General features: G+C 45.0%; 1 protein-coding gene and 1 long non-coding RNA gene across 4 annotated transcripts in view; both read left to right on the forward strand.

The window, feature by feature from the left end:
* The window catches only part of CAMK1D (calcium/calmodulin dependent protein kinase ID), a 387,831-nt gene that overhangs the window by 48,249 nt on the left and 312,181 nt on the right, over positions 1-27,401 (forward strand). The gene's annotated exons all lie outside the window — the stretch shown is intronic.
* On the forward strand, positions 145-25,269 carry LOC122681625. The gene is made up of 3 exons (XR_006337053.1): positions 145-155; positions 1,782-1,787; positions 23,926-25,269. It is a non-coding gene; the product is annotated as an uncharacterized LOC122681625 (long non-coding RNA).

The following is a 27,401-nucleotide window of genomic DNA, read 5'->3' on the forward strand; positions in this document are numbered from 1 at the left end:
ATTCAACCAACAGACTAAAACCTGTAAGAGCTCAACAGAGTAAAAACTTAATCCTTGCTTAAAAAACAAAGCAAAAAACAACTGGTGAAGTTATGTTAGTGGAGAATTGTTTTACCCAGTTATTATCTCTAGCTTCTTTTACTTTGTGCTCTACCGTACTTAATACACAGCACCCGAGTCTGCCATAGAAATCTCTCAAGTCCAGTATAACAGGGGACAGGAAGAATGTAAAGTGACTTATGAAGGCCATTTATTACTTAAATGTAATAGTATCATGCTCCATGACCAATCCCACCCAGTTGAAGGAAAGATTGGGAAACTAAGACAAGCTGTGTACCCAGTGGAAGAGGGATCTGTTAAGGAAAATAGTTTGCCAGTCTATGTGACATGAGCTTTTCTACGGTGCATTATCTAATAAGGTATAATTTCCTTTGCTGCTGCTGTTTAGTCACCAAGTCATGTCCAACTCTTTGTGACCCCATGGCCTGCAGCCCACCAGGCTCCTCTGTCCATGGGATTTCAAGGCAAGAATACTGGAGTGGGTTATCATTTCCTTCACCAAGGATCACTATTTTGAAAATAAAAAATGTAAAACTCCTGTTAAGAGCAGTATTAAATATTCGAGTAGCTGGCATGCACTCGCCAAGCCAAATGGGTGATCATATCTATTACTACACCTACTCTACAGGGTTGCTGGGTTGATCAAAATAAAAATGGAATCGCCTTCACACCTTACGTGGTGTGAGTGTTGTCTGGTGATAGTGAGGAAGGTGGTGACTATGCAGGGTCGCCGGACAGAAGGACGGGGAACTGTGGTTTGAAGGTTTGAAAAAGAAGTTTCTGGTTGTTTGCTGGTGTTTATGGATCACGAATCCTTGGATGTGGAATATAGTTCTGATTTCAAATGTTCTGTTCCATTGTCATACTGTGTATTTCAGAAAAGATTGTGCCATTGTTTAGGGGAAAATGGGTTGTTTTCACTGAGTCTGATGATAAGAAACCTGGCTGGCCAGCCTTGAATCGGGCTCCTTGGGCTCCTTTCCCGGTTCTGAAGTCCACATGCATTCTGCCAGTGGTCTTCTAACTGTAGCTTGAATCAGAATTGCTGGAGGGCTTGTTAAGCCACCCATTCGCTTGAGCACTTTTTCTCGGCACTGGTTCATGACAGAGTTTTGCCAGGTTCATAACAATATACTGGGCTTTCCAGAAATTCACATATGTTAAGTGTAAATGATTATCCTTTTTTTTTTCCTTGAAATTTTGTCTTTCCTATTTTGTCATGGTAAATATCCTTTCTGTCATGAAGTGATGGTAACCATATCAGTAGTTTGGATGTACTGACCTTGCTGGAAAAATTAAAGGTTGACAACTGTCCTCCAGTTCCTTGATTTGGAGGCAAATTCTGCAGTCTGAATTTGAAAGTCCACGAACGATCATCTAATGCATGTATGTGTAGTTTAGTTCCTTTATTTAAAATTGTTCTCTTTTTGAATGGGAGGTGGGGAGAATGGGGATGGTGAAATAAATATACATTTGTTACTTTGGCAAAGTCTTGGCTGTTTTATTTTCTGGAGGTAATTACACTAAACTTTCTTTTCTGTTCATTTTGCAAAACCCTGCTTCTCGTAGCAAGCTCAGCATGCAAAGAAGACAGTGAACCATGTATAGTTGTATGCATTGGCTGTGACATGATCTATTGGCTGTGACTTGTGTTGTCCTGGAGATCATCTTTTCCCTCTGTGGTTTCAGAAGTAGCTGGGAGAGTGGACAGCCAGAGAGAGGATCTGGTGAGGGTTTTTGATTCGACCTTTTTTGTACGGTGCCTCATTAGCTCCTATTCAGCAGGAGATGCTGCCTTTTGTACAAACATCTTGCCTTTTGGGAACTTTTTACAGCTTTCTCAAGTCTCATTTTTAAATGAATCTAATACTAATGCCCATTTGTAGACCTGTTTCTGGAAGTGTTTTGATATTCTTTCCCCATGATTTTGAAATATTTTAGGCCAAGTGTAGAAGAAACTTGAGCGGCTCTTCCCTGTGAATTTGAATTTGAATTGTTTCCTCACAAAATCTTCTTTCCTATCCACAGTATCCAGTTTTTTTTGTCTTGATTTTTTGGGTGATTGATTAACTTATTTCTCCACTTGGCTTTCCTGTGTAGATGTCATTCTAGTTGAAGTTTTTCTGGTCTTGCTTGATGGCTAAATTCAGTTCAGATTCAGGAAATAAATGATGGAGAGTCAGTTTCTCTTCTGTGCTCTACATTACCTGTTCACATTCATTTTTAATTTTTCCTGAAAAAAGGCATCAAGGTAAGGCACTCCAATTTCCCCTGGTAAATGTGTCTTGTTTCCGTTTGATGGTGTTACCTCCTCACGTTTATAGATTCCTGCTGCTCCTTCCATTTTCAGTCCCATTATTATCATTAGGACAGCCCTCTCTTGAAAAGGATGTTTCAGGCTTCCTCAGATTTCCTAGTCCTTAAACTTGAAATGTATCTGATTTTTCTTTTTCAAAAATACAGTTACTTACCTGGCCAATTCTTTTGGTATCTTGGAGTCTGTGTTGGTGAGATACATTTATTGTATAAGTATCTATATATTCTAAAAATTATTTCTTACATATGTTCTATGTCCATGGCGCTTTCTCAGGGTCTTAGTTACTTCTGCATATTTTGCTTCTTTATTCTAAACTAGAAAATTATCTCTAAGAAATCACCTCCCTGTTCAAAGCACATTGAAAACATGGTTATTCTGTCTTCTTTAAAATAGAGAGGCAGTTGACTGTGGGGACCAAAGTATTTATTAATATATGATTATAGCTTTCTTGTGCTAAGATTTGTGTAGTGTAGCAGAATAAAAGGCAGTATTTCATTCATTTAAAAAATATTACCTATGTTGATTTCTTTGTGGCTACATAGTTTTTTCCTTAGGAAATAGGATAGTCACTTGAAAAAATCAGTGTTAAGTTTATTAATGGAGAGGTCTTTGCAATGTCATTTAAACTGGAAACATTTAGTTTGGATTGAACTTTTTATGGAATTGGGGATGTAATGCTATTTGCATTTGCTGAGATTTGGTGTTATTAATAGAATAGACAAATCAGCATTTTCTCGGGTGTGTGTAAGACTTGCTTGTTTTTCCTGTCTTGATTGCTGGTTGCACATAAAATTCAGAGAAGGAACAACTGTGTAGCGCCAGAGGAAGGGTGGTGGAGTGACTCAAGGCTCCCAGAGTCCTGTTTCTGCTTCTGTTACAGGCCCTCTGTCTGGAGGCCTTCATTTCCACACTGCCCAGGTGGAGCCTGACAAAGCTAAGCCAGGACCCTGCAGGTCTGGGGCGGGAGTGTTGATCTCACGTATTGTGTGCTGGGGGCGGTACTGAAGGTGAAAAGGCTTCGTCTGCAGAATGGGGTGGCCATAAGGCCAGGATGTCAGTGGGTACCAGAGAGGAGGTTCTGACTGGTACTTGGCAGTGGAGAGCGCTGGAAACCACTTGCTGTATTCCATGTTAACAGTTTTTCCAGGGCGAGTGAAATTCTCTTTGCTGGTGGCCTCTGCTGCTCTTGCAGTCCTCTTTCTTCCTGTCCCTTCTTTCCTCACTGGCCCAGCCCATCCTGCTCCAGGACTCCCGGCATCCCTGGATGTTCTGCCAGAAGGGAGCCTCACTGTGGGTGTGTACGAGTGGTCTGTTGGCGGATTCCCTAAGCACCTCCCCGGGCCCAAGATACTGGCAGTGCCGTAGGCTGCTGAAGCCTGTGGACTTGCTTCTTAACGTTATGCTCCTGGGGCTCCCGAGTCAGAGTGCTCAAGGCTGAGTCCCAGTTGGTTTGTGTTAACTTTGGACAAGTGTTTAAACTCCTTAAGCCTGTTTGCTCATCTGTGAAATGGACACAGTACTTGTCTCATAGAGTGGTCCATGGAAAGAAGTTAGCACAGTGAGGAAATACAATCAGTTTTCACAAAACAGCAGCTGTTATTATTGCCTAAACACAGGGTGATGGGCGTGATCTTTTGAGTTCTTTGTGTGTCTGTGCGTGTGTGTGAGAGAGAGGGGGAGAGGTTGCAAATAGCACAACTACTTCATGGAATGTGGGAGATGTTTGAATAGAATTTCAGTGTTGTGTCTTTTATGAGAGAGAGCCAGGAATTTGGGGGCACCACAATGCCAGAGAAAACAGACTCCTGAGAAAGAAAACAGAGGAGAGATCCCTTGCAGTGCAGGAGGTGGGAAAATGTTGCTTAGGGTGGCGTTCAGCCAGGAGGGTTGCCCAGAAGGGGGCCCTGGGGCTTGGGCCGGGATGGGGGTAGTGGGCCCAGGGAAGGAAACCTTGTGGGGCTCTGGGCTGGGAACCAGGCCTCAGGTTCAGTGAGCTGCAGGCCAGCTAGCTGGGCTTTGCCTTGGCCCCTGGTTCCTGCAGAAGTGAGGCCTGGGGAGGCCGCAGCTGATCAGCATGCAAGGGGCGGTCTCAGGCTCTCTGATATAGTCGCCCAATCAAATGTTGACATCAGATGGACGCTGGGCATATTTTCTCTCAAAGACAAGCCTCCAATTAAAATAAATAAATTAATTAAAAAAAGAAGAAAAAAAAAAAGACAATTTATTCTTGCCATCTGGGCATTCCATGCTGACATATGGCAAGTTATGCAGGAATGAATAAGCCTCTCTGGGGTGTCAGAGCAGAATAAATTGTTGGGTATCCAAAGAAATATTGGGACCAGTCCTTGCCTGCAGGGAGCTCTCATTCATAGGTCAGCTGTGTCAGAGGACATGTCATCCAGGAAGACATGTGATTATTATGTTGTGATGCCCTGTGGAGGTCAAGAGTTTGGCCAGCTGTTGACAGATGAGAGGTGAAGATGGACCTACTTGATCATTAGAGAGGGACTTGCTTCATCACTGACCTACTGTAATTATTGTCTTCATGGGTGAAATTGCTTTTATCTAAGTTGGTAGCATCCTTACTGTATAACTTTACACCTGAGTTTTTTTTTCTTTCAACATACACATTATCCCTAGAGTAATTTACTATGAATTACATAGCTGTTTGCAAATATGCTTTCTAGTGGCATTTTAATACCTCAGTGTCTGGATGTGCCTTAGTTTATTTATCTCTTCTCATGTTGTTCAACATTTGGCTTATTCCTTTTTTTTTTTTTTAAACTATTAGAAAGAACATATGCAGAGACTTACCTGATGCATGAAACTTTCACAATCCTGATTTTCTTTTTTCTTCCTGTTTTTGTTTTTTTTTAGCTTTATTGAAGTATAATTGACAAAGTTGTGAGATACTTAAAGTGTAAATGTGTACATTATGGTGATTTAATATATGTATGCATTGTGAAAGGATTCTAATCTAGTTAATTAGATTAACTCCCATCTAGTTAATTCGTACACCCATCAATTCACAAATTTATCTTTGTGTGTATGTAAGAACATTCAAGTGTTACTCTCTCAGCACATTTCAGTTATATAATATGGTGTTATCAGCAATAGGTATGTTTTACATTCAGTCTTATTCATTTTATAGCTGAAAGTTTATACTCTTTACCAACCTCTCCCTATTCTCCCAAACCTCAACTCTGGCAACCACTTTTCTATTCTGTTTCTATGAGTCGGACTTTTTTAAAAAAAATATTCTACCGATAAGTGATGGGTTTCTCACATGGCTCAGATGGTAAAGAATCTGCATGCAATTCGGGAGACCCAGGTTCAATCCCTGCATTGGAAGATCCACTGGAGAAGGGAATGGCTATCCACTCCAGTATTCTTGCCTGGAGAATTCCATGGGCAGAGGAACCTGTCAGGCTTGCAGTCCATGGGGTCGTAAAGAGTCGGACACAACTGTGTGACTAACGCTTTCATACGTTCACCTATAGTGATACTATGCAGTATCTATCTGATGTATGTCAGAATAATGCCCTCAGGATCCATCCATGTTGTCACAAATGGCAGGATTTCCTTCTTTTGCATGGCTAAATAATAACATTCCGTTGTGTGTGTGTGTGTGTGTGTGTGTGTGTGATATCTTCTTTTTCCATCCTTTTGACTGACACTTAGGTTGTGTCCACATCTTGGGAATTGTGAATAATGCTTCAGTAAACATGGGTCTTATGATAGATTCTGAGTTGGAGAATTAAGTTAAAAGATAGGTATTTGTTTTAAGGGCCTATACGGTGCTATAATGGCTCTCAGAAAGATTTTTACTAATTTATACTTCTATTAATAGTATTGTTTGAGCATATCCATATTATCACCTTCTTACCAGTGATTATCATCCAAAAATTTTTTTTGGCTATTTTGAAAGTCCAAGTTGAAACTTTTATTATTATTATTTACAAATTAAAAAATCTGTTTCTGTCGTGACATGCAGCATGTAGGATCTTAGTTCCCCGACCAGGGATTGAACCCAAGCTCCCTGCACTGGAAGCATGGAGTCTTAACCCCTGGACAGCCAGGGAAGTTCCCCCAAATGAGACTTTTATTTAAAAGCTAATCAGAGTGTTACAAGAAACCTTCATGTTCAGTTGGGCCAAAGGTCCCAACTACCGTGTTTGTCCAGGAGGTTCCGACCTCAGCCTGGGAGGGAGGTGGAGAGGGGTGGGTCCCCTGCTGGGAGATGTCCATAGGTTTGCTGTAGGTGAAGGATGTCAACTGAGGCTGGGCTGTGGTTAGGGCATTGCTCAGAGGAAACTTTGAAACAGGATGCCTGCTTCTTTTCTGCTTGACTTTGCTGAGTGAATGGACTTCTCTGTCTGTTTTTGACTTAAAATTTAGAAAGGTCCTTGGGAGGTCATCCATTTCAAACCTCATCTCAAATAAATGGAAATCACACCCTGCTTTTTAAAATCCCAGGGACAGGAGATTTCATAAGTGTTAATGATTTTACCATATATTTTCTTCAAAATTTGGCAGATATAATCTCATCAGTATTTACCCCCTCCCCCTCCCATCTTTTAAAATATTATTATTTTTTTAATGAGTAGGCAAAACTGAGAGAACTTATCCCAAAGTGGTAGGTTTGCTGGCCTGTGGCCACTTACTGGAGATTCCGAGAATGGAAGGGGGTTTCCCTGACACCCACTGATTTTGAGTGGTGACATTTTCTAAGTTACTGTGAAGAAAATAGGAAAATCCACGTGAGAGCCAAGTGCTGTTTTCTGACTTTTCCACAGCCTTTATTAACAAAACACAGGGCACACATTAGTAGTGAGTCAGACCCATGCTTCCTGGGGCAGAAAGCACTGGGAACAAGTAACCAGTCCCCATTGAGCCTCAGTTATTCTGAATGAAGCCAGAAAGTGATTCAGCCCTAGATCCGAAGAGAAAACATGCATACACAGACACCAAGAAGCCAGAGGAGTTCCTGCTGTTTCTAGGCTACAGAGAATACTAGTACTGGAATCACCATTTTCAGCTTCCTAGAGTTTTATTTCATATATTGGGTTTGTAAAAAAACAAAGTTAGCTTTTGCATTTCAGCAGTGACCACCATAGCTGTTTCATCTGGGGCTTGACTCTGAATGGATCCTACTTTCTTACTGACTTCAGTTAACTAACTAAATTAATTGATTTAAAAAATTTCTTTAGTAAGCAATGAAGAATTGGATAGAGTATTTAAAAGATAATACTTTTGTAATAAAGGTAGCAGAGGCGTGATACAGTAGCCCTTTAATATTTTACACTGATGGGCCACTTCGAGCAAATGAATATTGTGTAATTCTTTTTTTTTTTTTCCTAAATATTTATTCATTTGGCTGCACTGGATCTTAGTTGCAGCACGAGGCATCCAGTGCCTTGACCTGGGCGCCCTGCATTGGAAGGGTAGAGTCTTAACCACTGGACCACTAGGGAAGTACCTAGTCTTTTTATTGTTTGTAAATTATAATATTTGTTTTTAGAACTCCAACAAGGCCTTATTGGCAGTGGATTTCCTGGATTAGTAAGTTTTTGAGGTAATTGAGGTTTACTCATTTAATTAACTCTTTGGGAATTTTTGGTGGAAATCTTAGTCCAATATTTTCTTTGTTTTTTGGAGTTATCTAGAAAAGTGCAACATCCAGACAGCTTGAAGTTTCTGATTGTTTCTAACAGCTTCTTTCCTGCAAAGGCTGGCATGCAATCGAGGAACATAGATTTCAGCAGTAAACCAATTAGATTCTATCAGTACTGTCACAGCCAATGTCAAATTTCTCACAAGCCACCTATAAAATAAAATATCAGGTGTATTTTCTTCCATTCCCAGGGGGCTGTCATCTTTCTTCTGGGCTCAGTTTGGGATCTGGGCCAACCTAAGAGTTCGGAGCTCTGGCCGTCAGACGATGGGGCGGGTGGCAGGTGGCCCCTTCTATTGATGTATCAGTGAGGTGTGTGCCGCATAGGCTTGCCTTCCCCTCCATGTAAAAAGGCTAACATGCTGCTTTCCCTGGGGAGCTGGGAGGCCCTGACCAGCACCATGGTTTTGGTGAGCCCCAGCCTGTCCCTCTGGGTGGGAATTTCTAGACCAGGCAGCGTGGGCTCCAGGTTGTTGCTGCTTCCTACTTTCACATCTGTGTGTGCATGCGTGCTCAGTTGCTCAGTCATGTCCAACTCTTTTGCGACTCCATGGACTGTGGCCCGCCAGGCTCCTCTGTCCATAGGATTTTCCAGGCAAGAATCCTGGAGTGGGTTGCCACTTCCTTCTCCAGGGGATCTTCCTCACCAGGGATCAAACCTGCGTTGCCTGCATCAGCAGGTGGGTTCTTTACCACTGAGCCAGCAGGGAAGCCCACATCCTAGCGTAGGAAGAACTTTCTCTCAAGCTTGCATCAGCCTGGATTTAGCTCTGTGGGCTTAGTGAGAAGAGTAAAATCCCATTGAGAAAGCATCGCGCGTGTACTACGGTTCTAGGATCAGAGGCTTTGTGGGCAGAACTGTGCCCTCTGTGCTTGCTCTCGGGATCCCAGGGAGCTTAAGACCTGGTGTCACCAGCCTGCATTGAAACCACACACAGCTGGTTCCCATATCAGCTATTGCCCTCAGCCTGTTTGATTTGTGCCTTATTTCACTGTCCATTGTTTGCGTCAGGCCATTTTGCCTGGGTACTTTTTGATAGTCTCAGTCATGCCCCAGTGGTTTTATTTTATTCTCTCGAAGCCAGGTATTCAGGAATGATTTTTCATTGATACTTGGTAGTTAAACCATATGGAATTTCTCTCCTTGGTTTCAAGCACTAACAGATACTGATTAACAGATAAATCTGTTAGGGATGAATCTTTAGTAAGGGCACTTTAGTCATGGGTAGCAGGAGGGACAAAGAAAGTCATATTTTCTTTCTCTTGTTATTCTTGATTTTCAGCCCATGTTGGTAATGAGATAATCACACAATGATCAAAAAAATCACTCACAAGCTCTGACTAAAGGTGTCCCAAATCCACAGGCATGACCACATAATAACAGCTATTAGAAGGGACACAGTTCCTTGGATGTGAATAACTGCTGTATTTCAAGTGCCAGCATGCCGTGGGAACACCCAGCCAAAATGGAAGAGAAGCTTGGAGCTTCAAAAGAAAAAGACCTTACAGATAAATGGAAAATAGCATTCTGGCTTATGGAACTGTTTTACCACTCTGAGATCTCTCTAGGAAATATGCAGGTAATATACTAATTTTTGTTTACAAAAAAAGACACAGTGTTATTTATTACTTTTGGGGGATTGCTTGTGTACATGAAGTGCGTGTTTCTATCTAGAAAGCAAGGATGTTATTATGGTCCAGAATGACAGAGTGAGGAGGGGGATATTTATGCCCCTTCCCTGTACTTCTGGGCACTTGAGAGAGTTTTCACCTTATACTGTTCATGGACCTCGTCTAATATTATAAGAGTGACTGGTGAACTGTATCTAAAAGAGAGGCCCTTAAATTCTGCCCTGTGACAAGTAAATTGTAAATTGTTACAAGTAAATTGCCAAGTGAGATGCTGAGGAATACAGTACCAGGTTCCCAGCTCGTCTGTTTGTCTGGAAGCATCAGTGACAGAAATTTTGTCTTCCTCTCACCTATCAGATTGAAGCCAGCTTGCAACGACAAGTTGAGTGTCTCAGATTTAAGCGTAAGAAATATTTCCCTTAAGGTTTGTTCAGACAGCCATGGATGTTTTATCCTGACTAATTTAGTTGTTTTAGGTTTTTTTTGGTGGAGCTGAGATAAAGAAGATCCCAAATGGTGTGTGTCTGGACGTAAGTAGGCCTATTGCTAGCACCCGGGTGGTGACATCCTCTCTGTTTGAGTACATCAGTAGCTTCCTGCTTCTAGTCCCCCCTGTCTTATTCGCTGTTCCCGCCCCTGAAGGAGTACACCCTCCAGAACCGAGTGTCTTGCCCAGTTTGTTTCTTCATCCCCTCACTCCTCCACTCACTGCAGCCTGTACACCCCAGCCTTCCATTGAGACTTTTCTCAAGGTCACGGCTGCCCATTCCAGGGGCACTTGGATCATCACCTGTGTGCTGGCAAGTCCCGGGCCCCCGTTTCCATCCTGGGGCTCCTTTCCAAACCCTGGCCCCTGTATCTATCGGTTCCCTGGACGTCCCTGAAAAATCAGGCCCAGCACGTCCTGAGTGAACCTGCTCCCACCCTCTCCCTTGCCCCCACTCCAAGTCCTCTGTCTCCCGGAGGCCTCTCATTCTCCTCTCTTGGCCCCACTCAGACGTCAAGTTAACAGTCGGGCTCCTTCCTCTCCCTGCGTCTCTCCTCTCAGCCCCCATCTCTAACCCCTCTCCCACGTGGTAAATTTCAGGGTCAGTGTCTTGTCCTCACCTGTGAACACTGACCGCCCCCAACCCCCCGTCCCGTGCAGCGAGCCCTCGCCGTCTCCTTCCTGAATTTCTCCAGCAGCAGCTTCTCCACTCGCACGGTCTGTGTCAGCTTTTCTCCAGCGTAGTGTCCACGAGGTGCCCGCAGTGATTTCCCCAAAGCGCAGGTCTGCTCATGTTCCTCGCCTGCTCAGACTCCATCAGGCAGGCACTTGTCCGTGCGAAGTGTCAGGTGTCGTGGAAGCAGAGCGACCCTGTGTCTGGTGTCTCTGCGACAGTCCCAGCTCAGGTCTTCCCATGCACACGTGTCCCTCTCAGCATGTCCTGGTTGGGATGATAAACTGCACGGTTTCCCTGTTGATCAGGTCGTTCACGAGGTGTCACACTCACCCCCAGCAGCCTCCTCACCTGTATCCTTTGGTCACACTCAGCTTCAGTCACTCTGAGTGCCTAGGGCTGTGTCATGGTACCTGTTCCACTTTTCATATGTGGGTCCAACCTGACCCCCTCAGACTGTCTCCTGCCCGTCTCTTAGCCTCTGCTTAGATTTCAGTCCATCCAGAAACCTTCCCTGTTCCTTCCTCCATACTCGATGAGATGCTTCTACTCCTGGAGATTTCCCCGGCTCCTGTCCTGAGCTCTGAGCTTTACTTGCTGCTTTGCATTTCAATTGTGTGTTTCTTGATCTCATTCCTTAAAACTAGAATCTCATCTCCTTTAGGGTAAAGGACTACATCTTGGGCATTCTCTCTGAGGTTGGCCTAGTGCCTTCCCGTGGCAACAAATACTGATAAGGATATGTCAAACAAGTGAATACAGGGGCAGGATTAAAGTAGGATTCCTCCCAAGTAAGACCACCTCATGTATCAGTTGTCCTGATTTGTGTATGATGACAAGAAGACTGTAAAATCCTGCATTAAGAATTATATTTTTGAATGTGTTGGTGGCAGAACTGGGAATAATAACTAGAAAATTCTCCTGCTATTAAAGAATTCGGGCTCGAGGTGATTGTACCGGGGCCAGGTATGTGTCAGCTCTTTAACTTTAGCCAACTTTAGCTGATCCTGTTATTATCTTACAATTTCCTTTCTAGCGCACCCTGTGTGAGAAGCTGTTATTTTGAGCACAGCAATGATTCCCCTTTACTGAGACGTCTTTGCGCTTGGGAATGGACCAGATGTGGAGTCAGCCCAGCACCAGGAAGGCACGTCCCTCTGCTGGATGGGCCGTTGTGTTTCTGGTTTAGAGGGTTTCCAGGCACCTGGGCACCTGAGCATCCCTAGTGTTTCAGATGGGGACCCACCCTAGATGCTTCCAGTGAGGGCTCACGACCGAAGCGGGAGGTGAAGGAATGAGCAATAGATTTGGGTTCCCAAAGTCTAGTCCCCCCAACCCCTTCCCTGGCAGAGGGATAGAGGGAGGAGCCCTGCAGAAGGGTGCCCGGGGTGTCAGAAGGAACTGTGGTCAGGAGACAAGGCCACTGGTGGTGCCCTGAGGGGCATGGTACCCTGAGCTTGCTCTCCTGCCCTCTGCTCTTCAGATGGTCCACATGGGAGCCTGCCTGATGCTGCTACCAAATGCACTTTCGTGGGCCTGATGCACAGTGAAGCCAAACAAGACCAAAATGTCAGAGTTTGGAGTGGAGAAAGGTTTATTGCAGGGCCGTGCAAGGAGACAGGTGGCTCATGCCCCCTAAAATCCCAAAGGCTTTCAGCAAAGCATTTTTAAAGGCAAGGTGAGGGAGGTGTGTGGTTGGTGGTTGCAAACTTCTTGACGCTGGAATCTTTTGTCCACGTAGGTCAGATCACAATGTTCCTTTAAACCTCCATTGAAACAGATGTTATTCTGTTTCTGCGACTTTTTCTCTACATAGGAATGGAAAAATGTTATACTTTTAAAGGTCAGAATAGGCTTTCCTAACTGTGTCAGGCTCTAGACGACATTCTTAACTTGAAGGAAAAGCAATAGAATACAAAGGTCAAAGTTAAAAAAAAAACACACACACACACAGATCCAATATGGAATCAGATTTGTTCTTCCCTGTTACAGCGCCAGGGCTTCTTCCCCTGTGGCTCGGCGATAAAGAATCTGTCTGCACTGCAGGTTTGATCTCTGGGTTGGGAAGAGCCCCTGGACATGGCATGGCAGCCCCTTCCAGAAGTTTGCCTGGAAGATCCCATGGACAGAGGAGTCTGGAGGGCTCCAGTCTCATGGGGTCGCAGAGCCGGACGCCACTGAAGTGGCTGAGCACACACACACACGTAACGGTGTTACCCAGTGAGGTGTCCTGTGGGGCAGGGAGGAGGACGCAGGTGGGCAGAGGGCAGAGGTGGGGGCGGGGAGAGAGCCAGCCTGGGCTGTCCTGGCCTGGCAGCCTTGGAGACCGGCTTTCTGTTCCCCTTTCTTCACTGGGTGTCCTGTGTTCCCCTCCCTGGGAGCTGTCACGGGGCCAGCAGTATGCTCCTTGCTTTACGGAGCTCACCCTTTTGTGACAGGAATGCACCAGGCTTTGTCTGGCCCAATAAACAGCCCCACTGGCTTCCGAGAGCCCTGTCGCCTGGGGTCCGGATTTGGGAATTGGACCGAGTGTTTTAAGGCCCCCACAAGCCAACACTTGCTAAAGACTCAGATCTTACTGTTCTTTCTCACTGAGGTTTCTTATTCCGGTTTCAGAATTCTGCCCTGTGTCAGCCCCCAGAGCTGTCTGTCCTTCCCCATCTCTGTTCCCACCACCCAAGTCCCAGGCACCATCCTCTCTCTCCTGGGCAGAGGCGGTGGCTTCCAAGCCTGCCCCCCTTTCGTTTTGTCCTTCTTCAGTGTGGCCTCCTCCACGCGAGCATCCCGGCAACCCTGGGGGATGGCAGTCAGTCAAGGCGTGTCCTGTTTCAGAGCTTCCTTCTGCTTCCCACTGCATGCAGAGCACAGCCCTGCGTCCTTAGCTCGGCCCCGGGCTTCAGATGTGGGGCCTCTGCCCCCTTCCCCAGCCCCCCTCTCGTCTTGCACTCCTGCCTCCCTCACCAGCACCTGCAGCCACTGGCTTCTGGCACCCCAGAGCTTCCCCAGTTCAGGGCTTGGACCCGCTCCTCCCCTTCTCTGCCTCCTCCTTCTCCTCGCCCCCACCTTCTCTCCTGGCTGTTCCTCTTGCAGTTTAAATGTTGCCTCCTCTGAGCACTCTTTCCTGGCCACTTAGTGTCGCAGTGGCCCTTCTCAGCCCTGCTGTCTCTCTCCTGACACCTGAGACTCAGCACGTCCATCCTCGTGTGCCGGCGCTTAGCACAGGGGCTGGCAGACCTTGGCACCAAGGTCAGGTGTGAGGAAGGTGTTCACACAGGGGCCTTTTGGAAGACAAGGGCAGGGCACAGCGCCTGCAGCTGCAAGTCTCCTGGCAAGTCCCTAGGCTGTGCATGCATGACTGTTTGCATTCGTTGGATTTAAGTTACTGGTTTGGTGACCCCTGTGCCCCATGGGCCAAGGGCAGACAGCTCTTAGAGCAACACCTTAGCACGCCCAGTGTGGGGGTCCCTTAGGTGGCCGTGGGTCACCTACTCCTTTTGTTCTGTCTCTCATATTCTGTCTTAACTTGCTTTCTCCTCTTATTCTTTGCAACCTCTGACTTCTTGGCTCATTTGAATCGCCAGCCACAGTAATGGAGATGCACACATCCCTTCTCTCTCTTGCCCTTCTCTCTCGAACACAAGTCGGCATCCAGGATAATCGTCAAAACCCCTTATCACTTCAGATCCAGCTCTTTTGGAATTTGTGAGCATTTGGAGGGGATTAAACTGATGTTGACCTTGGTACTTGCCATAAAAAGAGGGATTGGTGGACAAAGCGATGTGATACATTTGAACCCAAGGGCAGTCAAGTGTCGTGGGGGCAGTTGGCCCTGCTGGCAGGTGGGCTGATGTCAGTGTGATGGGGGCAGTGCCCTGCAGCACCAAGGTTTTGCTTCTGATGAGCATGAAAGAGATCAGATTGCTTCAGAATATCTAGACCTTCCCTTGAATCAAATTAGCTTTCACCCCAAGTTGTTTGAATTAGTTACACGACCTTCCCCTTGTCGTACTTGTGGGCCGCACACTGTAGTCTGGGAATAAGGCAGGACATTGCCGATTTAGCAAATGAAGAAATGTTGGCTCAAGAGCTGCCCGGACAGTAAGACCACACGCTTCCCCAGGGGCAGAGCTGGAGCCCGAACCCACGTGTCTTGAGTGTTGGATTTCTGTCTAGTTTCCCTCTGGAGCTTTGCCATCTTGGAGCTTTTGTGTCTCAGCGTGATTCATATTTTTAAATGCTTTTATGGGCTTTTGCATAACAAATCAGGAGCTTGGCCTCATTTTCTTATTTTCCAAAATGTATCTTTCCTCCATCTTGTTCTCAGTGTCTTATGACTGTTGTAGTGAGAGGAAGAACAAATGAAAACAATAAACCAAAATGTTAAAGGGAGTTTTGTGGAAAGTTAATCAAACTTGCATCACCTCTCCAATGTGCCGCTTGGAGCCCCTGAGCTGTTTTTCACGACTGTGCTATCTTCCCTGGTTTTTGAGGGCAGAAGTGGACACTGGGGTCAGCTCTTCACTGGTTCCTTACTGAGGGGAGGGAGCCGGGCTTGCAGTCGGGTCTGGATGAATCCGAGGCTGAGCTCCTTCAGTCACTGGGATGAAAGGAGATACCGCAGAGACATGAGGACCTGTTACCAATCAGACTTCTTGGCCTCCTTTGCTGTTGTTGTTGTTCAGTTACTAAGTCGTGTCCAACTCTTTGCGACCCCTGGGCTGCAGCATGCCAGTCTTCTCTGTCCTTCATTGTCTCCTGGAGTTTGCTCAAATTCATGACCTTTGAGTCGGTGATGCCATCTAACCATCTTATCCTCTGCCACCCCCTTCTCTGTTTGCCTTCAGTCTTTCCCAGCATCAGGGTCTTTTCCAGTGAGTCAGTTTTTCGCATGAGGTGGTCAAAGTATTGGAGCTTCAGCTTCAGCATCAGTCCTTCCAATGAATATTCAGGGTTGATTTCCTTTAGGATAGACTAGTTTGATCTCCTTGCAGTCCAGGGGACCCTCAAGAGTCTTCTTCAGCACGACAGTTCGAAGGCATCAGTTCTTTGGGATTGAATTCTCAATTCAGTCTGACTACAGGCCACACAAGGAATTCATGCAAGGCTTTTTTGGGACCCCTGCTACAGCAGGAGGGTAGTGAGAACAAACAACAGGTTCCTTTGCTCACTTGCTTCTGGGAGCAAGGAGTTGAGCGCGTTCCTTATATGGGGTGAGGGTAGGGTTGTGTCCTGGGCTTCCATGGTGGCTTAGATGGTAAAGGATCTGCCTGCTCTGCAGGAGACCCCGGTTTAGTCCCTGGGTCTGGAAGATCCCCTGGAGAAGGGAATGGCTACCCACTCCAGTATTCTTGCCTGGAAAATTCCATGAACAGAGGAGCTGGCAGGCTACAGTCCATGGAGTTGCAAAAGAGTCAGACATGATTGAGTTAACTGACACTTTTCAGGGATGTGTCCAGGGGTCGGGTTGGAGGGGTGGCTTAGGTAGTTGGACTCCCCACCCCCACCCCAGGTGCTGCGTGCAGGGGGCATGGGCAGTACCCTGCTTTTACTGCAGTCTCCTCAGCAGTGGCAGTTGGGGTTATGGTCTCTCTGTATCTTTTGGGCCCAGAATTCGCCCCAGCTGCATGCAGGCAGTTCCGCTTGGTCCTATGCAGTTTCATTGCATTTTGTAGCTTGAGGAGAGATGTGTCTAGGTGCAGGCTTTGCAGCAAAGGGCCATGGGTCCCAGGCCTGTCTCAGACTCAGGTACTGAGTGGGGTGTGGGATCAGTCTTCAGACACCCCCAAGGGAACCGGTTAATCACACACCATATGAGGTGATAAATGGTACCCATCTCCCTAGGGAATAATTTGCTTAAAACATTCACTAATAGAAAAGCCTGTGTGACTCCAGAGCGCCTGCGTGGCTGGTGAGGAGCCGCTAGGGGGTTGGGGGTGGAAGGTGTGTCTCTCGCCCTCTGGGGGCAGGGCCGTGGGGAAGTATCCCTGCCTTTCAGGCATCTCATCTGCCTGTGTGACCACGTCTGACTTTTCGCGCAATTCTCAGCTTTTCTGAAGGGCTTGCTTGCCTAGGGAAGCTAGGAGTGATGGCTATTATCCGTGTTTTCGTTATTACATTCTAAGATTTACAACTTCCTTGCTTTCAGTGAGGATGTGGAGACGCTCTCCGCAGCCTCTTGCAGCTCTTGACTGTTTTTCTCCTGAAAGCCTACAGACCTCCAACTGGGACTTTCTTTTTAGCTGCAAGTTGGGGTCTGGAGTGTCAGGTCAACCTGGGGAAAGACACCCGAGAAGGCTCAGTGCATCTCCTCAAGTGGAGCTGGCTGTGGGGATCCTCTGGGTCTGACTTCTGTGTGAGGAGGAATTTGGGGTGAATCTGAGGATGGGTGGTTTCCAGGCCTGCAGGTGCTTCAGGGCTGGTGTAATTCTTCTCCCAGAGACTGGGAGCAGTTCTTCACCTTTGGTGACAGTGAGAGAGAGGGAGTTGTTGTTAGGGAGAGCGAACGTGGACTGGAACTTGCCCTAGAGGTGGGGAGACAGCCCCAGAGAGCTTCCCACCCATGTAAAGCTGCATCTCCAAAGCCTTTTCCATCAGCCCACATTTGCTTGCAGGCAGTGTTATGGGTGATTCTGGGGCTCATTCGTCTGCTCTGTCTGTGTTCATGAGTCTCTGGCAGGTCCAACCCAGGAGGCTGAGGCCAGGTTTGAAGTCTTTTACTTTCCCTCCAAAGTGGGAATCAATGAATGGATGGATGGATGGTTGGATGGATGCATGGTGTCAGGTAATATAGGTAAGTGCCAGCACTTACCTATGCCACTGCAATTGTTGGGGTTGCTTGCTCCCTGAAGACTCCCCGTTGCCTAGCCTCATGGTTTCCTTGTCACCCATTCTCTGCCGTCATTGGGGTCACACTTGGCACCCTTTGAAGCCCAGATTCCAGCCATCTGCTCTCAAGATGGAGATGCATCAGTGATGGGAGAGCCTACACAGCAAGGGGAGACCCTTGGGGAGAGTCTTGCGTAAGACCCAGCCAATGAAAGTAAATGCAGATAAGCCAAAGCCACTCACCAGCTCTCACTGGCTAACAGAACCACTGACTGCACTCAGATGCATCCTGGGCGTTGGGGAGCGGGGGGAGGGGGAGTGGGGCCCAGATGATGTCATGTCACCAGGAGAAGGCCACATACTGCTCACCTGGTGCTGGTTCGGATTTCATCTCAACCCGCCTCAGAATTACCCTCTTTATGCTGTTCTCTTAGAGACGAGAGCGGCGTGGAGGTCCCCGGGTCTCTCAGCTGAGTACCTTTCCTAGTCTCAGATCCTTTGATGCTTGACCCTTTCCTGGAGATTTGCTGCTCGTTCTCGTCACTACAAAGTGCTCTTAACCAGACCACAGGATTTAATTGCCAATGATCGGTACTCTTTCTGCCCTCATTTCCTCTTCCAGGTTGCAACATGATTGTTTGTTGTTGTTTTTGCTCCTTTCTCAGATTGAAGGGTTTGATATTTTTATATTTGCTTTTTCTAACAAAATGGTGTAGGTTTTCTTACCATTTTGCACCCCCCCACTCCAATTTTCCTTGATGATTTAGTCAACAAAAGAAGGATGAAATGGGGCCAAGGGAAGCAGACTCTGTTAGGTCCAACATGTGGAATTTTGGAACGCTTGTTCAGGGTTCACTTGGTTTGAAGGGGAATAGGATCTTATTTTATTGTCTCCCCAAAATGCCTTACACGTGGTTTTCTAGGAAGCTGGCACTTGGTGTATATTGACTAATAAAAACCACAAAAAAAAAGAAAGAAAAGCAAAGCCATGGATTCAGAGCATTGTTGCAGTAATAGATTTTGGCTGGACTAAGGGGTTGCCCACGTAGCTGGTTGAACATTATTTCTGGGTGTGTCTGTGAGGGTGTTTCAGGAGGAGATCAGCATTTGAATCAGTGCCGTGCATAAAGCAGAGGGCCTTCCCTAACCTGTGTGTGTGGGTGGACTCGTCCAGTCCTCAGGGCCTGAGAAGAACAAAAAGATGGAGGAAGGGCAGATTCACTCCCTTCTTGAGCTGGATGTCCATCTTCTTCTGCCCTTGGACATCAGAGCTCCTGGTTCTTGGGCCTTCAGACTCTGATACTTAACCCATTGTCTTCCCTGGTACTTGGGACTTTGAACTCAGAAGGAATCACACCTCTGGCTTTTCTGGTTCCCTGGCTTGCAGACAGCAGACGGTGGGATTTCTCAGCTTCCATAACTGTGTGAGCCAGTTCCTGTAACATGTCTCCCCAGATATCTCTCTGTATCCCCTCCTGGTTCCATTTGTCTCAAGAGCCCCGACCAACATTCCCACAGAACAAATACACGTTTGAGGCTCTGCTCCTTGCCGCATCTCTGCGCTGTGTCTGCTGGCTGTTCTGAGTCAGGCCTCACCTGGTGAATGGTTGTATTTAGAATCTCAGTGTCACAGGGAGGACTCACTGTCTATTAGGCCAGGCTTTAAGGCTCCATTGGTCCTCATCCTTTTCAGTTTGGCCCCTGATCTCAGCCCTGCCTTGGAGAAGAATCCTCGTTCTGAGCAGCTCTTGGCCTCTTCTCTCCACCCCTTGTCCTTTGCTTCACATCAGGTAACGGCCTTGTTGGTCCTCTGCCCTGATGGAATTACCTGTATGGCTCTTGTCCTCTCTGAATTAGAAGCATGAAAAGACTTAACTCCCCAGGACATTAATTCACTTCTTTTCTTAAATGGCATCTTCAGCTTCTAAGAAAACTCTTAAGTCCAGGCTTTTCCAACAGTAGAGCTCCCTGGGCAAAGTCTTTGCCTTGTGGCCACCTTCCTATTTGCTGAGACCCTCTTTCTATTAATTTCATTGGTCCAGGAGTTAAACATTGTAATCATCAGTCAGTTCAGTCGCTCAGTCATGTCCAACTCTTTGTGATCCCATGGACTACAGCATGCCAGGCTTCCCTGTCCTTCACTAACTCCCAGAGCTTGCTCAAACTCATATCCATTGAGTCGGTGATGCCATCAAACTGTCTCATCCTCTGTCGTCCCTTTCTCCTCTTGCCTTCAATCTTTCCCAGCATCAGGGTCTTTTCTAAGGAGTCAGTTCTTCACTTGAGGTGACCAATATTGTAGCTTCAGCTTTAGCATCAGTCCTTCCAATGAATATTCAGGACTGATTTCCTTTAGGATTGACTGGTTTGATCTCCTTGCAGTCCAAGGGACTCTCAAGAGTCTTCTCCAAAATCACAGTTCAAAAGCATCAATTCTTCGGCACTCAGCCTTCTTGATGGTCCAACTCACACATCCATACAAGACTACTTGAAAAACCATAGCTTTGACTAGACGGACCTTTGTCAGCAAAGTAACGTCTCTGCTTTTTAATATGCTGTCTAGGTTGGTCATAGCTTTTCTTCCAAGGAGCAAGCGTCTTTTAATTTCATGGCTGCAGTTGCTATCTGCAGTGATTTAGGAGCCCAAGAAAATAAAGCCCGTCACTGTTTCCATTGTTTCCTCATCTATTTGCCATGAAGTGATGGGACCAGATGCCATGATTGTAATCATATTTGCTTACTACTGCAGCTCACTCACTAGGGGCACTGGGTCTACATTTTCGGAGTCATGCTACGGATCATTAACCTTAAGATTTAAAATTCTTGCCACAACTTCTGAAGTTTGAGGCATTGATGTAGAGACGTGATGGGTTTATTCTCTGTAGCATAGAGGATGTCTTCTCTTTTCCTTTCTGCTTTGCCCCATTCTACTACATAGTTAACAGTTTTGACTTCAGTTAGAGAACGAAAAATGAAGAGACTTGCCTTTGGACACTGAGTATAAACAACATCCTCAAACAGCACTATGTTACTTCCATTTTTGTCTTTTAGAAAGACATAATACTTGTATTAGATTTGAGTTTTCCATGGAATTTTCCCAAGACCTCAGCCTTCTGGTGCAGGAGTCTTTCTCATCTTCCCCTCCCAGTTATTAAAACAGAGCCATGCACCTCTCGTGGGTAAGGAGACTGTCGTCTGGGTAGGACAGAGGTCAGACATCCTTGTCTGCATCTCCCAGGAGCTTCTATTCCCAGCCCCAGTGCCTCGCTGTCTGAGGACTATTGTTCTGTATCCCACAGGCTAAAATTATTTTTCTTTTCCACAGCTCATTTTTTGAAGTTACATGACAGATGCTTTCTGTGGGTAAAAAGACTACGTGTGTCTCAGAGACCAGAACGGTTGCTTGTTGTGGTTTCATATTTATTGAAAGTGCTCATCTATGGGTGCATTTATTTACTGGAGGCCAGACAGCAAGAGGCCACATGTTTTCAAAGTTATTTTGTGGATGCACATCCCTTTTTATTTACAGGAAGCTTTATCACCATTCCGTGTGCCATGGAGATGAAATTGATACACCTGGAATGTGCATTGTATTGTTAGGCTGCATGTGAGGGCTCGGCTGTGATGACAACTGTGGATTCTTCCTTTTAACTGTTCATCCTCTCTCCTTCCTTTAGCATCGTCCGTGTCAACATCTGCTGCATGAACAAGCTGCGGAGCTGCATTCCCGAGTGGTTTGCACTTGAACTTGCTGGTCCCCAAGTCCTGAGAGGGGCCAGCACTTCCTTCATTTCTCCTGCTATGTCTTTGATACCAGGCAGGCTGAGGAGATTTCGTTTGTCCAAACAAAATGGGGAAAAATTTAGTGACCTGACATGTCTTACTTTATAGCAGAAACTTCTCTTTAAACCTGATGAAAGACAGAGATGAGGCTCCCTGGGCCTGGAGTTTGTTTATCCCTTGTAACTCCTCGTAAAAGTCTCTTTTAAAATAGGTAGTAATTATGAAAGAGTAGATCTGTTGCTCCTTTTTTTTTCCCTGTCACTCTTGTTGTATTTTAGTCGTTTTGGATATATATATGTATACATATACATATGTATATATTATAAATTGAATTTTCATGCACAGAAAGGTGAAAAGAATGGAAATTTGCTATTTCATTTAAAGCTCTAGAAGAGAATCTCTTTGATGGCATAAAAATGCAGCAGTTATAATTCTCTGAGTCTTATTAATGAATTAGAATGGACCAAAAAATAAAATTTAAACAATATGCTCAAGGAGTTATTCAAGTGATCTTTCCTAGTGTTTTTTTCTTAAAACTTTGATTTCTCTTAAATATTATACAGAAGCACAACTTCATTCTCTTAATGTTTTATTTCAGTTGCATCTGCAAAACCCTTCCTTTCCTGGTCACTACTTTCAGTTGTCACCCTGAACCTTGAGCTGCCTGCAATGTGGGAGATGCGGGTTTGATCCCTGGGTTGGGAAGATCCCCTGGAGAAAGGAAACGGCAACCCACTCCAGTATTCTTGCCTGGAAAATCCAGTGGACATAGCAGCCTGGTGGGCTATAGTTCACAGGGTTGCAAAGAGTCGGACATGACTGAGCGACTAAGTTTGTGAACCTTGATCTTTCACCTTCATGTCAGAAGTCTAAGGATGTTGCTTTTTGAGGTGGTGAAAGGTGGTGTGTGGAGTGTTCTTCTCTGTTTTTGTTTTGCTTTCTTTTCTAAAAAGGAAAAAAGGATCAAAAGGAAACTTGCACCCCCATTGAGCATTTTGGGGACAGTGAAAACATGCTTCCTCCATTTCATTTGTAAGGAGAAGCACAGTAGGATCGAATACACCCAGGAACACCCTCAGTTCCTCCAGGAAAGGAGGCAGTGATGCTGGATTCCAGGCAGAATTGAAGTAGGTGGGTGTTTCTTTGCCTCCTTCCCACCTTATCTTTTTTTCATTTCCTTTACTCTTTCCTCTTCTCCTTCCTCACTGTTTCTTTCCTCTTTAATCTTTCCCTTTGGTTTTGAGTCATTTTCTTTTACTCCCTTTGTATATTTTCTCACAGTACATGAGAAAACAGTGACACCCTTCAGAGAGATCTACTTTGTTAAAGACTGGAAGACACAGCCAAAGGAATTAACCTTTAACAGTGAAATTTTGGCTTGAGCAGGAAGGATATTTATGAGCAGAACGTCTTCTTGGGTATTCTGTGTTTATAACGATCTATTCAGTATGTATGGAATGGAGGTGATGGACGTCCAGTCTGAGCCAGGTGCTGCTGTCAAACAAACAGATGGATAAATGGTGTCGCTGGTGTTTTGAGGGCTCTGTCCTGGAGGAGAAGGGACAGACAAGCATAGAATTTAGTGGTTCCAATGTAATAGTGTAATTGCCTTCCTGGAGACATGAGCCATGACTATGCTCATATAGTCGGGCATGAGAAGGACCGTGGAAATCGCCATTTCCCTGGCCTCTGAGACTTTGAGGAGGAGAATATGCTAGTTGAGTTAATATGAGAGTTCTGAAATGAAACCACCTTGGAACTGCATGGCTAGAGTTTAGTTTGAAGTAGCTTTGGTTCTGCCGTTTTTATTGTGGCTTCTTAGGCATGAAGTATGGGCATCGGCCTCCTGTCTTCAGTTACCTTACTGACTTCCGTGTTGGCCTTGGCTTTCCCGACTGTGAGATGCTTAGCGCCAAAATATGGGTAAGAAAGGCGGCAGAATAGAGAAACTTACCTTTAAGTTTGCAAAGTTTCATTGCCTAGTAATGTCAACACATGTTTTTAGACAGGAGACCGCCCCAAGTTCTTTTCCTGACTTGCCTGAAGCCATTATAACTATTGCATTTGCACTGTCTGAAGTCATAAAAAGAAAGAAAGAAAGAAAAGAGTTCCCAGTCTTTTTAATGTAAAAACCATAAAGCATGCCTTGACAACGGCTGAAAATTGTATTGCTAATTTATTTTTATTGTTAGTATAACTTTGAATTGCCTTCCTTATCTTTGTGCCTGACTCTTGTTTTCTGGGCTGAAGTTAACAATGTTTTGAAAGTCAGTTCAGGGGTGAACAAATGATGTAGTCATAATAGCAGATAGAGGCCTGCTGTGGGCATTTGGTGAATGTCAAATACTGATTTTAACAATAATAAATTTGGAAAAGGAATGAGAAGTTCCCGGCTAGTGAAAGGAAGTGGTTCCATGTGAAGAGTCTCTTGTTATTTGTCGATACCAGCGTTCGTTCATTTCCATGGCAGATAGGAAAATACGGCCTGTTTGTCTCAATTATCTTCTTCATTCAGCCTACTAATTTTTGAGGAAACTAAGGTTTTTCAAGTAGGGAAAATAGCCAAGATAAAAATTCTTTTTCTTTTTGTGATCAAGGCCCTTTGCAGAAACGTCCATGTCAATAATTACTGAGCCCTTTGGAGTTAGAACTCTTGGTTCTCGTTGATCTGGTTTTTAGTCCAACCTTCCCTCTGGCTTTCAGATGCTCCATGTGCTGTGGTTTGACTTTGATGTCCTTTGAGAATTCTGTGACTTCTTCCAGGATTACACGATACACCCTTAACTTATTAATCCTGTTGGATTAATGGAGGGAAAGAGCTCTGGGGTGGGACTATTCCAACAGCTAGTGTCCCCGGTTCAGCCTAAGACACCTCAACTTTTCTAGGATAGGTTGTTTCAATCTGCTTTTTAAAGTCTTGTATCTCATTTTAGCTTTGAAGACACACTTTAATGAAGTAATTTAATTTTAAACATTCATTCAAAGCCACTGTCAGGACTGGAAGGGTTAGAGAAGGCATTGGAAGGTCAGTGGCATCTTCCTTTATTTCCTGTGCGTGTGTGTGAAAACTTTTCTGTAGAAACTCGCCTGGTGCCCTGGAAGGGACTGGCAGGCAGCTGCCTATCACATCGGGATGAGAGGCTCATGGAGAGCCTGGGCTTCTGCTGTCCAGTGGCCTCAGCCTCTGCTGTCCACTGGGAGCCTCTGGATAGTTCTCTAGAGGGGAAATCGCAGAGCTGCCTGACTCTTTCCTGATTTGGTTGGAGAAGAGGGTTAGGCAGCAATCAAGTGGTTTGGATTTTTCATGAGGAAAACAAAGTGAAAGATTTTTCTGATGTCGGACATTTTGTTTTGGGCTGTGGTGGTGGATTCTGTTTTTCTCTTTTACTTTTTGTTTTCATTCTTTTGTACTGTTTTTAAGGACAGCAGTGAGCAGTACCCCTGGTCTGTTTCTCCCAGTGAAAAACATCTAGTGTGACAATGCAGAAATGGGGTGTGTCAGAGTCGTTCTCAACAGTGATGCTGTCCCTTTGGGCTCTGTAGTCATGGCAAGTTTCTTTACCTGTCTGTGCTCTAGTCCCTTCATCTGTATAATGGAGACAGTAATCTTTTTGGATGTTGCATTGATTAACTGAGATCATTCTTGTCAAACACTTAGAATAGTCTCTGCTATATAGTAAGCAATTCGTGGCTGTTACTGTATGAATATACACTAATTCTGTTCAGTTCAGTTCAGTCGCTCAGTCGTGTCTGACTCTTTGTGACACTGTGGACTGCAGCTCGCCAGGCCTCCCTGTCCATCACCAGCTCCTGGAGTTCACCCAAACTCATGTCCACTGATGCCATCCAAGCATCTCATCCTCTGTCGTCCCCTTCTCTTCCTCCCTTCAATCTTTCCCAGCATCAGGGTCTTTTCAAATGAGTCAGCTCTTCACATCAGGTGGCCAAAGGATTGGAGTTTCAGCTTCAACTTCAGTCCTTCCAATGAACACCTAGGACTGATCTCCCTTAGGATGAACTGGTTGGATCTCCTTGCAGTCCAAGGGACTCTCAAGAGTCTTCTCTAAAACCATGGTTCAAAAGCGTCAATTCTTTGGCGCTCAGCTTTCTTTATGGTCCAACTCTCACATCCATACATGACCACTGGAAAAACCATAGCCTTGACTAGATGGACCTTTGTTGGCAAAGTAATGTCTCTGCTTTTTAATATGCTGTCTAGTTCTGTTAGGTCGTGTTCTTACATAATGAGAGATTCTAGTTTCTTGGTACATTGATGGTCATAGAAACTTGGGACAGATGTCTACTCAGTGCAGTGTTCAATGACCGTTTGGCCATTACTTGGTCATTTGGAACTGAGAAGAAAGCCAGTCTATCAGCTTATTTGTTTCATCAAAGCCCAGTTTGCCACACTAATTTGTAGTGCGCAGAGCCCCTCCAAAGCTGAGTGGGCAGAGCTTAAATGACCTTCTGGGATTCTGTGGTCACCTTGAGTAGCTGCTCTGGTGTTGGGAATACAAAGGAATGTAAAGGATCTTTTGTAAACCATTAGAGGAGGGATGCATGGCTGTTACCCAGCACTTCCACTAACCACCTTGGGTCAGGACAGCTGTTCATTCTTTCATTTGCTTATTTAACTCACTCCATTTGTTTATCTTATTTGTTTTTTTGGCCACTTCATGGGGCATGTGGGATCTTAGTTCTCCAATAAGGATCGAACCTGTGCCCCCAGAATCAGAGCGTGGTCTTAACCACTGGACCATCAGGGAAATCCCATAACTCACTCCATTTGTAAAAAATGCTAAGATACTTTAAAGTAAATTGAAGATATATTATTGCAGCATTATTGACAATAACCAAGACATGGAAACAAGCTAAGCATCCACCAATGTACGAATGGATAAAGAAGATATAATATTGATATAATGGAATATTATTCAATCATGAGAAAAAAGGAAATCCTGTCATTTGTAACAACATGAATGGACCTGGAGGGTGTTATGCTAAGTGAAATAAGTCAGACAAAGAAGGATCGATGTTCTATGATGTCATCATTTACATGTGGAACTTAAAAAACGCTGAACTTGTGGAAGCAGAGAGTAGAACAGCAGTTATCAAGGATGGGGTGAGGGGTGGGGAAATTGGGGAGATGTTGATCAAAGGGTGCAGGCTTGCTGTTCAAAGATGAATAAGTTCCAAGGACCTAATGCATAGCATGATGACTATAGTTAACATACTCTATTATTAATATATACTTGAAAGTTGCTAAGAGACTGGATGGTAAATGTTCTTGCCACAAGAAAGAAATGGTAATTATGTGAGGCAGTGGAGATGTTAGCTAACACTGTAGTGATAATCACAGTGCAGTATGTAAGTATATCAGAGCAACATGATGTACACCATAAACTTATGCAATGTTATATGTCCATTTAAAAAATAGATATCTTGACATTCTAACCCTAACAATCCTTAGTATGGATTACGTGTTACTCCCATCCTGCCAGAAAAGGAAGAAGGAAAAGGAGGAAGGAAGGAAGGAGGGAAGGAAAGATGGAAGGAAATTTCCTCATAGAACCAAAATGATATAATCACAAATAATACAATTAATGCTTTTTTAATATCCTCTAGTACCAGTTCCTGTTCAGTTTCCCCATGTGAGGTCAGGTCATACAGTGAATTGACTTTATATCACTATAGTTGCTTCATTGGAGGAAGGAGAAAGCAGGACTAACTGAATGATCTCTAAGGCACATTGCTTTAAGTTTAATACATTTAGGGAGCTGCTCTGATTTTGTTCATTTAGCTCTCGTTCTTGGAGCCGGCGGATTCAAAATTTAGAGACATAAACTGTGACTCTATAGCAGGATGAGATGAAAATTCGGAAATGACTTGGTTCATGGGATCAGTTGAGACAGGTTGGCATTGCCTCACCCTTGCCTGGACCTGCAGGTCA

The sequence above is a fragment of the Cervus elaphus genome, chromosome 23 (genome assembly GCF_910594005.1).
Source record: "Cervus elaphus chromosome 23, mCerEla1.1, whole genome shotgun sequence".
NCBI lineage: Eukaryota > Metazoa > Chordata > Mammalia > Artiodactyla > Cervidae > Cervus > Cervus elaphus.